The sequence below is a fragment of the Triticum urartu genome, chromosome 6A (genome assembly GCF_056163025.1).
Source record: "Triticum urartu cultivar PI428250 chromosome 6A, HENAU_Tu73, whole genome shotgun sequence".
NCBI classification, from domain to species: Eukaryota; Viridiplantae; Streptophyta; class Magnoliopsida; order Poales; family Poaceae; genus Triticum; species Triticum urartu.
In genome coordinates, this window is record NC_141878.1 from 509,418,693 (window position 1) to 509,429,678 (window position 10,986).

At 44.2% G+C, this 10,986-nt stretch overlaps 1 long non-coding RNA gene across 3 annotated transcripts; it reads left to right on the forward strand.

Moving 5' to 3' along the window:
* Positions 1-1,030: 1,030 nt before the first annotated feature.
* On the forward strand, positions 1,031-3,102 carry LOC125531864 (uncharacterized). Of its 3 annotated transcripts, none has more exons than XR_015608662.1 (3): positions 1,068-1,470; positions 1,585-2,463; positions 2,554-3,102. It is a non-coding gene; the product is annotated as an uncharacterized LOC125531864 (long non-coding RNA). The 3 variants fall into 3 exon arrangements; XR_007293566.2 differs by having other exon boundaries at positions 1,069-1,864; positions 1,935-2,463; XR_015608661.1 differs by having other exon boundaries at positions 1,031-2,463.
* The last annotated feature ends 7,884 nt before the right edge of the window (positions 3,103-10,986 follow it).

Consider the following 10,986-nt stretch of genomic DNA (forward strand, 5'->3'; position numbering starts at 1 on the left):
GCACCGCCGCCAGTTTCATCCCTTGCGCACGGCTTCCTACCTCGCTGCACCGTGTTGTGGACAACGACGTCGTTGCCTCCTGCTCTCTTTTGCAAATCGCCACCAATGAATAGATAACAATGCAGATTGACCTCTCAAATCGAAGAAGGATAGCAAATTATATCAATCAATGGATGGATCTGATTTTCATTGCACAAATCAAATAGACCTTGGCTATAAATTCTGAAAAATCACACAAAATTGTCCGTTAAATACAGCTAAAAAACCCCCTCGTTCTGAGATCCTCTCCTTTTACGCTAGAAAAATTTCTCTTCTATTTTCTATCAAATCTGTCGCTCCTTATCCATGCACAACAAAACAACAGCGAGATGCAGGCGAGGGCGACAGCGTCTTCATGGACGCAGGGAGGTGCGGCTAGGGGGAGGAGGTGCGCGGGGTAGGGAGAGTGGCGGCTGGGCAACCCCCATCGTGCAGCGGGAAGGAGAGGAATCCGAAAATCAAACCTGGAGCCACCGCCAGACCAGCAGCAGGAAGCCGCGCCGTCCCTACTCTGCCTTCTCTTCTCTCCATCTCACCTCCTCTTTCCCTCCTCTCTTCTTCCCAGGAGACCGAGTAGCCATGGCCATGGAGCATCGCCACCGCATTGGATCCCGACCTGAGCCACCTCGCCCCGACGTCCGCCACTTCCCCACCGTTCCCCGAGCCCTGCCGCCGTCATCCTGCATCTCGATCGGATCGGGAGCGCCGCCGCTTGATCTGATGCGTGCATGGGGGTTTGACGAAAAAATATCGAACCGTTTTTGTTCACTTACCGAAGACTACGGGTTAAATTAGCCAAAATACAGGACTTTTAGTACCACCTTGAATATGTTTTAAAATTCAAACTGAAAGTGTAAATTCACGGGAGGAAGCATATTGTGACAGTGAACCCACGAAGTCGATTCGTGCTTTATTATTAGGGATAGATAAAGCATGAATTGAGTCTTCGAGTTCACCGTCGCGGCGTTTTTGCCAAAAAATCGTCGCATTTTTCGATAATTTGACCCGCAATCCTCCTAACAAGTCAACCTGAACCCGGAAAAAATAGAACCCACACGACGACTTAGGTCATATCTCCGCCTCGAGCGCATCTCCACGATCCAGTGCGCCCCTCCACCGCCAGCACCGGCCACCGCCCCTCCGCCGTGCGCCGCCCCCAACCCTGCGGCTTCAGTAGATCCGCACCACCGCCGCCCTTCCTCTCCACCGTCGCCCGCGCCCGCCCGCGGTCATCCATCACCGCGTTCTTAATGGCTTCGGTGACCACGGCGCCTCGGCTGCGACCCTGGCCTGCTTGACCGCCGGATGGATGGATACCGGCCGAGCTCATCCTTGGCGCTCCGGCTGCGACCCATGGTTGATTGGCCGCCGGCTGGAAGGGGACGTCTCCTCCCGACTAAGCTTGATGTGGGGCGGTGGACTGACAGCCTGGTGTGTGCGGCCTGCGGACGGCACCCACTAAATGATGCATCTTCTCTTGTCGTCCTCATGCTCTCTGCCCTTAATTTGTTATCCTATCTCTCTGATTGTTGGCTACATGCGCAGGTGTTTGAGGCAGCAGCGCACAAGCGGTGACTTGCATCCAGTAGGTGGCAGCAAGAAGCAGCAACGACTCTGAGTTAGGTGCTAGCAATGCACCCCCTCCCCATTCATCTACGTAAATGGATTTTCAACGGCCAAACTACCCTCTTGATTCTTTCTTTAGTGTTTTCAGTTTTTACTAACAATCCATATTTGGTAAACCGTGAAATCTGTTCAGAAGCATCTGCCAACAACCTGTTTGATGTTATGCATACGACGGATTGAGATACAGTCTAATTTTCAGGTCAAACTCTTACCTCCGTTTAGAAAACCAATATGAAGAAATAGGTGTAACCTAGCCTAGCCTGACACAGGACGCGATGTACGCCGGCACGCACACGGCAAGGTGACCCCAGCTGAAAACGTGGAGAGGCGGTCGTTTCGGGGAAGCGTAGGGAGGCGGTCGTTCCGGCGGCGGCGGCTTCCTATGGCACGGGGTCCAACTGAGGGAGAGGGAGAGGCATGAGATTGCTGTGTCGCCCGAGCTGAAGGGCGCTCACGCATCGTATATGTCCAGATTAGCAAGAAATCACTCAAAACTAATGTGTACTACTCCCTCCGTTCCAAAATACTTGTCTTTCTAGGCATTTTAACAAGTGACTACATACGGAGCAAAATGAGTGAATCTACACTCTAAAATATGTCTATATACATCCGTATGTAGTAGTCATTTGAAATGTCTAGAAAGACAAATATTTAGGAATGGAGGGAGTATATGTTATATTCTGATCTATCTATGCATACGCCCTGTATGGGTGAGGAGCTGCACCTTTCCAAATTTTACATGGCCAAAGTTCTGCAGGTGTATGGGATTTCTTCAGGACCAACAGCGTGGATGTTCAGGTATGGTTTTCTTCAGGACCATCCAAATTCAGGCAAATATGTATGCATGCAGAGAACCACCATATTAAGATGTGTGTGTCTATTCTTCAGGCGAGATAGCCACGATGGGAACACGATTCATATGCTTCAGTTCCATCCATGCTCAGGCCAATATGCAAATTAATGGTGGAGGACAACAGGGTCGACGAGATGCACAATTCCTATGCTTCAGGCGACACAGCCATGATGGGAACACGACTCATATTCTTCAGTCTCTATTTCGACTAAGCTGTGATTAGAGTTATACACTGCTTCCTTCCTGAAGTGACGAGAGATGTCAGTTATATACAGAGAAGCTTGAGTGGATGTGCGTTTGGGATTATACAATTTAAAGGCCACTTTATTTTTTGCTTTTAGTGTATGGACCTGGAGGTTCTACCTAATAGTAGTAGCTTATTGACTTCTGAAAGCAATATAAGCCCAATAGTCTTTGCAAAATAAAAAACGCCAACTACTGGTTTTATAGCCAGTTAGACCGTATCATCACACTAATCTTTTCTTTTATTGGGTTGAACTCCAGTTATTCTGTAATTACTACATTAACAAACTGTTCTTCACATTCGGTTGTGATTTGGTTTCAAAAGTTCATTTTTACATTAATTTCGTCTCAATGTTATGGTAGAAATTTGTATCGTTATGATTATTTTTTATTTCCTTCCTTACCAGCTTCCTGCTGTACTGCCCATGATTTTCTTCATGCATGCATCAACATTATCTTGGTTCCCTGTAGGAGCTTACTGAAATGCTTCTAATACACGATATTCACTCGCAAGTTGCATGATGGAATGCCCATATCAGCTATTTAGCAACGGGATGTGGGTAATTCCTGTTATCATTAATATAGTTGTTACTTCAATATTAGTATGAAACAGCGTTATGCAATCCAATTCTCTCTCCAGGATCCAATAGCCAAATTCAAGCATTTTATTTTTATTTTTTATAGATGTCCTACCAATTCTATTCTGTATAAATTCTTTAGTCTATGATTTTTGTCAGTGATTGTTGCTTGCAGGCACTTTCGGAAAACCTGAAATTATCGAACATGCATGCAGGCATCAATTCTGTTTGTTGTTCAAATTGTTCAAATAAGAAAATCGGAACATGTACTCTTAGTTTTTTTTTAGATTGCAATTAAGGTATACACCCACCACACGCACATGAGGCACCACAAGCCACCGCCTTAAGACATGTATTGAACAATTAAGACCTGGGATAAATTTGCCTCTTTAAATTATCTGATCTTAGAGAATATTCATGTATTTGTTCGGATAAACCATATCCATAGTGATCATTTCATGCCTGTTGATATTTATTTTCGTTTCCTGGTGTGCAATTTATTCAGATGGACTCCAACTAATTAGAGTATCATGCAACAGTGACCATTGATGATTTCGGCAAAAGCAATTTGCTATCTGGAGTGTGAGACCCAGGTGTACTATTGTTTCCATATCCTCTATTTTTCTTTTTTGCAAGTCATTAACATTTTCCCTGATTTTTTTTCTTATTTTGAAATTTATTTAATCCCCTGGGAACTTATTTCAGTGACATCAATTGACCTTCTGATTACAATAACTTTGAGTGAAAAGATACACTTCACGTATATACATATTTGTTCTAACTTTGCATTCTGATGAATATTTAGCTGCATATAATTACATTCAGAAAATGAGAAATGTATTGATAGGCAGCTGCAATGTTTATTATAATCGACTACAATAAAATATGGTAGAACGATGTGCATAATTTGTAATCTCGCCATAAATATAACTGACATATTTCTTAGAAAGACATAGGTTTGCCATATTTATTTTATAAGATGTTATTTATCTTAATTGTGAAAAAAGCAACAACGGCAACATAAAGTTGATGTGACATATGTGCAGAAACATCATGCTTTCACATAGCCACACCGACATGAGAGTAACTAAAAATCTTCTTCACATGAGTAATCAGAAGAAAAAAACTATCAGAAGATTATGCTAAAATTGGTTCTGGTGCATATTTTGTTTTTTCAGAAAAATATCATAGCTATGAATTTCAAAAACAAAAATTGATTACTACTCCCTCTGTTCCATAATTCTTGTCGTAGTTTTAGGTCAAATTTGAATCAAAACCATGAAAAGAAGTATGGAAAGTAGATGGTACTTATATCCTAGCCCATGCAAGTGCACAAGTTGAATTTTAAACATTCTCTTGCGCTGGTATGGTTCAATGACACTTCAGTTCATCGCATTGGGACTCACCATGTGTCGGGCGTGTGTGTGATTTGGTGAACATCTCCCATGAAAAAATGAGATTAGCTGAACACCGAGGCAAAAATGAGAGTAGGTGAAAACTGAGGCCATCATTGGCGAAGGCGGGAAGGAGGATTAGGGCCAATGACACTTCAGTTCATCGCATTCTCTTGCGCTGGTATGGTTCAATGACACTTCAGTTCATCGCATTGGGACTCGCCATGTGTCGGGCGTGTGTGTGGTTTGGTGAACATCTCCCATGAAAAAATGAGATTAGCTGAACACCGAGGCAAAAATGAGAGTAGGTGAAAACTGGGGCCATCGTTGGCGAAGGCGGGAAGGAGGATTAGGGCCACATGGGTGAGGTGTCATGTTGAAACACAAAAGAAGGGCCACATGGGTGAGGTGTCATGTTGAAACACAAAAGATGGCAGAAAGGGAGAACTTGAGCCATGCCTATATGAATACACCTGCGTAAAGTCTTTTTTCTCCCGTTGCATCGCACGGGCCTTTTTGCTAGTCTAAACAATGGGTCATACTACCTATCGATGTTTGAGACCACAAGGACTCACGCACGTCGGAGGAGGAGACCCGCCGGCCATGGAATATTGCTCATCTTCGGCCTTATTACACCTGAGCCACCGGCTCTTGTGATGTACATATTTCTATCAATGTATATATTATGATGGATATAATAAAGCCATCCTTGAAAAATTCAGGGCCTTTCTCGTTTCATTTTTGAGAAAAATGTGTCTTTATTGTCACTTCATATGATCACTTGGGGCTTCCTGCTCATTGAGCATAGCTATGATTACCCTCTTGATCCGGCTTGTACGCCATGATTACCAAATACTTGGGGGCTTCCTGCTCATTGAGCATAGCTATGGCTACCCGACCGATCCGGCTTATATGCCTGGAATCAAATATTATTTGGGGGCTCCTTGTTAATGAACAGAGCTTTGTTGACCCTTGTAATAGGCTTGGACGCCAGGTGTATTCACCAAAAAGTCCAGGCTATCCTACCTTTGTATGCCTGCCACTCCGACCAGGTAATCCTGGAATGATTCGTTGTACTCTTGACAATCAATCTTCTAAAAAGACCCTGAGTTTGTCTAAGTTAAAACGGTGATTGGTCATGTGAGGTCCGGCTTACGGGTTTGAATTAAGGTTTAACTCAGCGGCTGCGTGGCCCTTGAATAACGCTAGATATGCAGGCTTGGCAGCCTATGAATGCCTTGTTTTTTGTTTTTTGGTCTTTATTTGATTTTTTGAGATTGATCTTTTGTTCCGTGTTGATACATGGTTTAAAATTGATAAAGGCCATGTTCGCCTTATGGTTCATATAAGAATCTATCCAGAGTTTTGTTAAACCCGGCCTCGCTTTGGACTTTAAGTCGCCACTGTATGATGATTGTGTGCTTGGAGTACTGGCTCTAAGCTTTGGGATGTTATCCCTTGCTGCATATGGCGTTTGTAAGCCGACGGTATGAATAAATTAAACATGGCGTTGTGCTCTCAATCTTTGGGTTGTAACCCTTACTGCACGACGTATGATAAGCCGACAGTGTGAACAATTATCACAGCTATGATATTTATTTTGTTGTGATTATATGAGGTTTTGATAAACCGGCCCTGATTATGGACTATTTAGTCATCAGTGGTTTTTTATGTGGGGTATTATGACCTGCCCTGGGGTAAGCCACCAGGGCACTTGTTATCTGCTCATGTGCAGGGAAATATGATAAGCATGGTCTGCATAATTAATGATATTATAAGTACAAGTGGCAGATCTTCAACTCATGGATCGGCGGTGTTATGAAAACAAAACATGCACGATGGCACGACAGATTAGGGTTTAACTAGCCTATTACATGTCTCCGTGAGTCCAAATGATTAAGTGTTTTTTAGGCAATGCCCGTTGACGCAAATTATGAGCCGTCTAGTGGATCAGTTCTCCTGGTCTTGGCGGCTTGAAGCTTCCGGGTCATCCCGTGCCGGTTCTTCTTCTCCCTCCATCGTCTGGAAGTTAGGCGATGACCAACTGATGCCAGTCAAGGCTTGAAATTCAGCTTCATCATCGATAAGCTCAGACGGATCGATTTTAGGGGCAAAAGTATGCTTACAAATTGGAGGGATAAGGTCTGCAATCTTGTAAGCTTGCGTGGGCATTTTTTGGTTCTCCGCGGTATAAGCCGCCTGATATTTGGACAGATATGTTTCCTCAGCAATCAGGCTTGCCAATGGACGCATCTCCTTCACACAAGCAGCAAAATCTTTCTTGTCAAAAGGAGACCCGTCCTCTTTGAAGCTGGGGCAGCCAGTGGCTAGCTCGGCCTGGTTTAATTCTGCATGCCATGCTTTCGCTCGGCTTAAAGCCAAAATGGCACCGGATCTGGCAGCTGGCCGCTTGTTCTCTTCAATTCTGGCAGGCAGGACAGAAAGTTGGCTTAGGACATTGCTGAGAATAGATGGTGCTTGTTTGCTTGAGGAGATGGTGGCTATTGTGCGCTGAGCTCCAGTGTATAGCTATTCTACTAGCGTGTAAACTGCCTTGAGCTTTATCAGCATTTCTTTGCCAAGATTGCTACTTCTGGGGCCTGCATAACATATTACGATTAAGTCACCAGACGGATTACAAAATAGAGTGTGTAAAGTCATTACAATGTAAAAGATCTTACCAAAAATAGCAAAGGTCATCTTTGTGATATGATGCTTCAAACCAGTAAGTTCTGTGGTATAGGCGGTTGTCTCAGCATTAAACTCAGTTTTAAGCTTTTCTTTTTCCTCCAAGCTAAACTTGAACTTGGAGTCAGCCTTCCAGGTCTCAGTTTCTTGTACTTCACGCCAGGTTTTTAAATAAGTATACTGAGATTTAAATTGACTGGACGCTTCCTGCAAGAAGGTTGAAACAAGTATGCCCAATTATGATATGGTCTTATACAAAAAGTCCGAAGACCTTTGCAAGCAATAGCACTTGGCACTTGGGGGCTAATGGGTGCAGAAAGTTTCTTCATGAAGCAATAAACAGTGATAAGTCCCAAGCCCTTTGCAAGAAAAAGTACTTGGCACTTGGGGGCTAATGGACGCAGAAAGATTCTTTTAGGAAGCAGTGGCAGACAACTCCGGTTCATCTTTTTCAAGTTAACTCGGTTTGTAAGGGTGACTAGATGAGATTTACAGTGACAGTGATAAGTCCCGGGTTATTCATATTGATTAAACCGGCCCTTGGGGACTACAGGTGCAAAGTTGATCACTATTAATTGAAGTGTGAAAGTGCAACTATCCCTAGGTGGTTTTGGTAATTCATAACAACATATAGCTCATTGAGCTAATGCTATTCCAAGATGACTATTTCAGGAAAGCTCAATGATTGGCATGGCATGGATGTGAAAGTGAAACCCTCAAAATGCTAAGGACAAAGGATTGGCTCAAGCTCAAAAGCTCAAGACTCTTCATTTTATATTTTAGTGATCCAAGATCACATTGAGTCTTTAGGAAAAGCCAATACTATCAAGGAGGGATGAGGTGTTGCTTAATGAGCCTCTTGCTTCATGTGCTTAGTGATATGCTCCAAAACCCTCAACTACTTTCCCATATCCACATATGACCGAAACCCTAAGCCAAACTCGGTCCTACCGATTCTTTCTATCCGGCGCCACCGAGTTTCACTTGTCATAAGCCACTGCCAAACCCTAGCAATTCGGTTCTACCGATAGGGATCTCGGTCTCACCGAGATGGGATTGCAAACTCTCTGTTTCCCTTTCGTAACTTTTCGGTCTCACCGAAAGAGCGAATCGGTCCCACCGAGATTGCAATGTAAACTCTTTGTTTCCCTTTTGTAACTTTTCGGTCTCACCGAAAGAGCAAATCGGTCCCACCGAGTTTGCCTGACCAACTCTCTGGTTAGCTTATTACCAAACTCGGTCTCACCGAGTTTGTGTAATCGGTCTCACCGAGATTACGTTATGTCCAAACCCTAACCATATCGGTCCTACCGAGTTGCATGTCAGTCCCACCGAAAATCTCTAACGGTCACTAGGTTTACCTTTTCGGTTCGACCGAGTTTGTTGATTCGGTCCCACCGAGATTGGAAAACTGTGTGTAACGGTTGGATTTTGTGTGGAGGCTATATATACCCCTCCACCTCCTCTTCATTCATGGAGAGAGCCATCAGAACACATACACAATTCCAACTCATATGTTCTAAGAGAGAACCACCTACTCATGTGTTGAGACCAAGATATTCCATTCCTACCATATGAATCTTGATCTCTAGCCTTCCCCAAGTTGCTTTCCACTCAAATCTTCTTTCCACAAAATCCAAATCCTATGAGAGAGAGTTGAGTGTTGGGGAGACTATCATTTGAAGCACAAGAGCAAGGAGTTCATCATCAACACACCATTTGTTACTTCTTGGAGAGTGGTGTCTCCTAGATTGGCTAGGTGTCACTTGGGAGCCTCCGACAAGATTGTGGAGTTGAACCAAGGAGTTTGTAAGGGCAAGGAGATCGCCTACTTCGTGAAGATCTACCGCTAGTGAGGCAAGTCCTTCGTGGGCGATGGCCATGGTGGGATAGACAAGGTTGCTTCTTCGTGGACCCTTCGTGGGTGGTTGCTTCTTCGTGGACCCTTCGTGGGTGGTTGCTTCTTCGTGGACCCTTCGTGGGTGGAGCCCTTCGTGGACTCGCGCAACCATTACCCTTCGTGAGTGGAGCCCTCCGTGGACTCGCGCAACCGTTACCCTTCGTGGGTTGAAGTCTCCATCAACGTGGATGTAGGATAGCACCACCTATCCGAACCACGGGAAAAACATCCGTGTCTCCAATTGCGTTTGAATTCTCCAAACCCTTCCCTTTACATTCTTGCAAGTTGCATGCTTTACTTTCCGCTGCCAATATACTCTTTGCATGCTTGCTTGAATTGTGTGATGATTGCTTGACTTGTCCTACAATAGCTAAAAACTGCCAAGAACTAAAATTGGGAAAATGTTAAGTTTTTATTTGGTCAAGTAGTATAATCACCCCCCTCTAGACATACTTTCGATCCTACAAAGTGCCGGCTTAACTTGATAGTTTAAGCTGGCCCTTGGGGGCTACTAGTTTGATCTTAACCTATTTATGACTATCTAAAAGTCTACAGTATATTCACTTCTATCATATTCAGTAGACTTGGGGGCTGAAGGAATGTATCTTACAGAGAAGGCAGAAGTGGATACCTCATACTTCTGGTGCATGTGTTTGACCATGTCAATCTCCAGATCGCGGCTACTGTGCACTTGGCTTAGATAGCCGGAGAGGATTTCACTAATGTTCAGATGAGAATAATTGGCCATATGAAATTTGACCTTGTGCTTATCGATCAATTCTTCTTTAGTAGAATGCTTTGCTAGAGCAACAGGATTCCCCGGTTCTTGAAAACCAGTGCCGGTGATCAGAACGTCTTCAGTGTTTAGTTCTAAAGGCTTAATTGGGTTCGGTGGTTCAGCATCCAAGGGATTGACAACTATATGTTCAACAGAGGCACCAGGATTTTCTGGTGGCGGGTCATCAGCAAGTTCCTTCGGGTGTTGTACGAAGGCTTCAGATATTGGTGCTTGCTTCTTCGGCTCATGAATCTTGAGGTCTTCTGTTGGCTTGTTTATTTTAGCCTTTTTGCTCGGCTTTGCTATGCCACTACAAGAGGAATGGAAAGGCCAGTATAAACACAGAGATGTGAAACAACAAAGATAAAGTCTATACCCAGGGGCAGTCTTGAAAGCCGGAAGCTGAATCTGAGACGAATCGCCAGACGAAGAGAGAGGTCCCCTGATAATTCGAGTTAGAAGGATTAAGTGGTTGACAAATAAGACCTGCCTTGGGATAAATAGAGTTGGAACTTTGAAGCACCTCATTCCGGCGTTTGCGTGGGGCTGGTGTGTTAGGTAAGCTGGAGGAAAGTTCTCCACCTCCCACTACAAAAAAAGACACATCCGTGACATTTTGGGCCGAACAAAAAAAAATTCTGTCATACTTATGACATTTCTATGACGATAATTGTGACAAAACCCGGTATCATCATAGATGTGGTGGGCTCCTACTTCTATGACAAAAAAACATGACAGAAAATGGGCTTTTCGTCTTGGGCGGGCCGGAGATGCAGGTGCATGACATTCTTTGGGCCGTCCATGACGGAAAAAACCATGGTAGAAGCGAGGGCGAGGCAAATATCGGGGTGTTCGTGGTTACTATGGGTGGTCGGGGCCGAGCGATG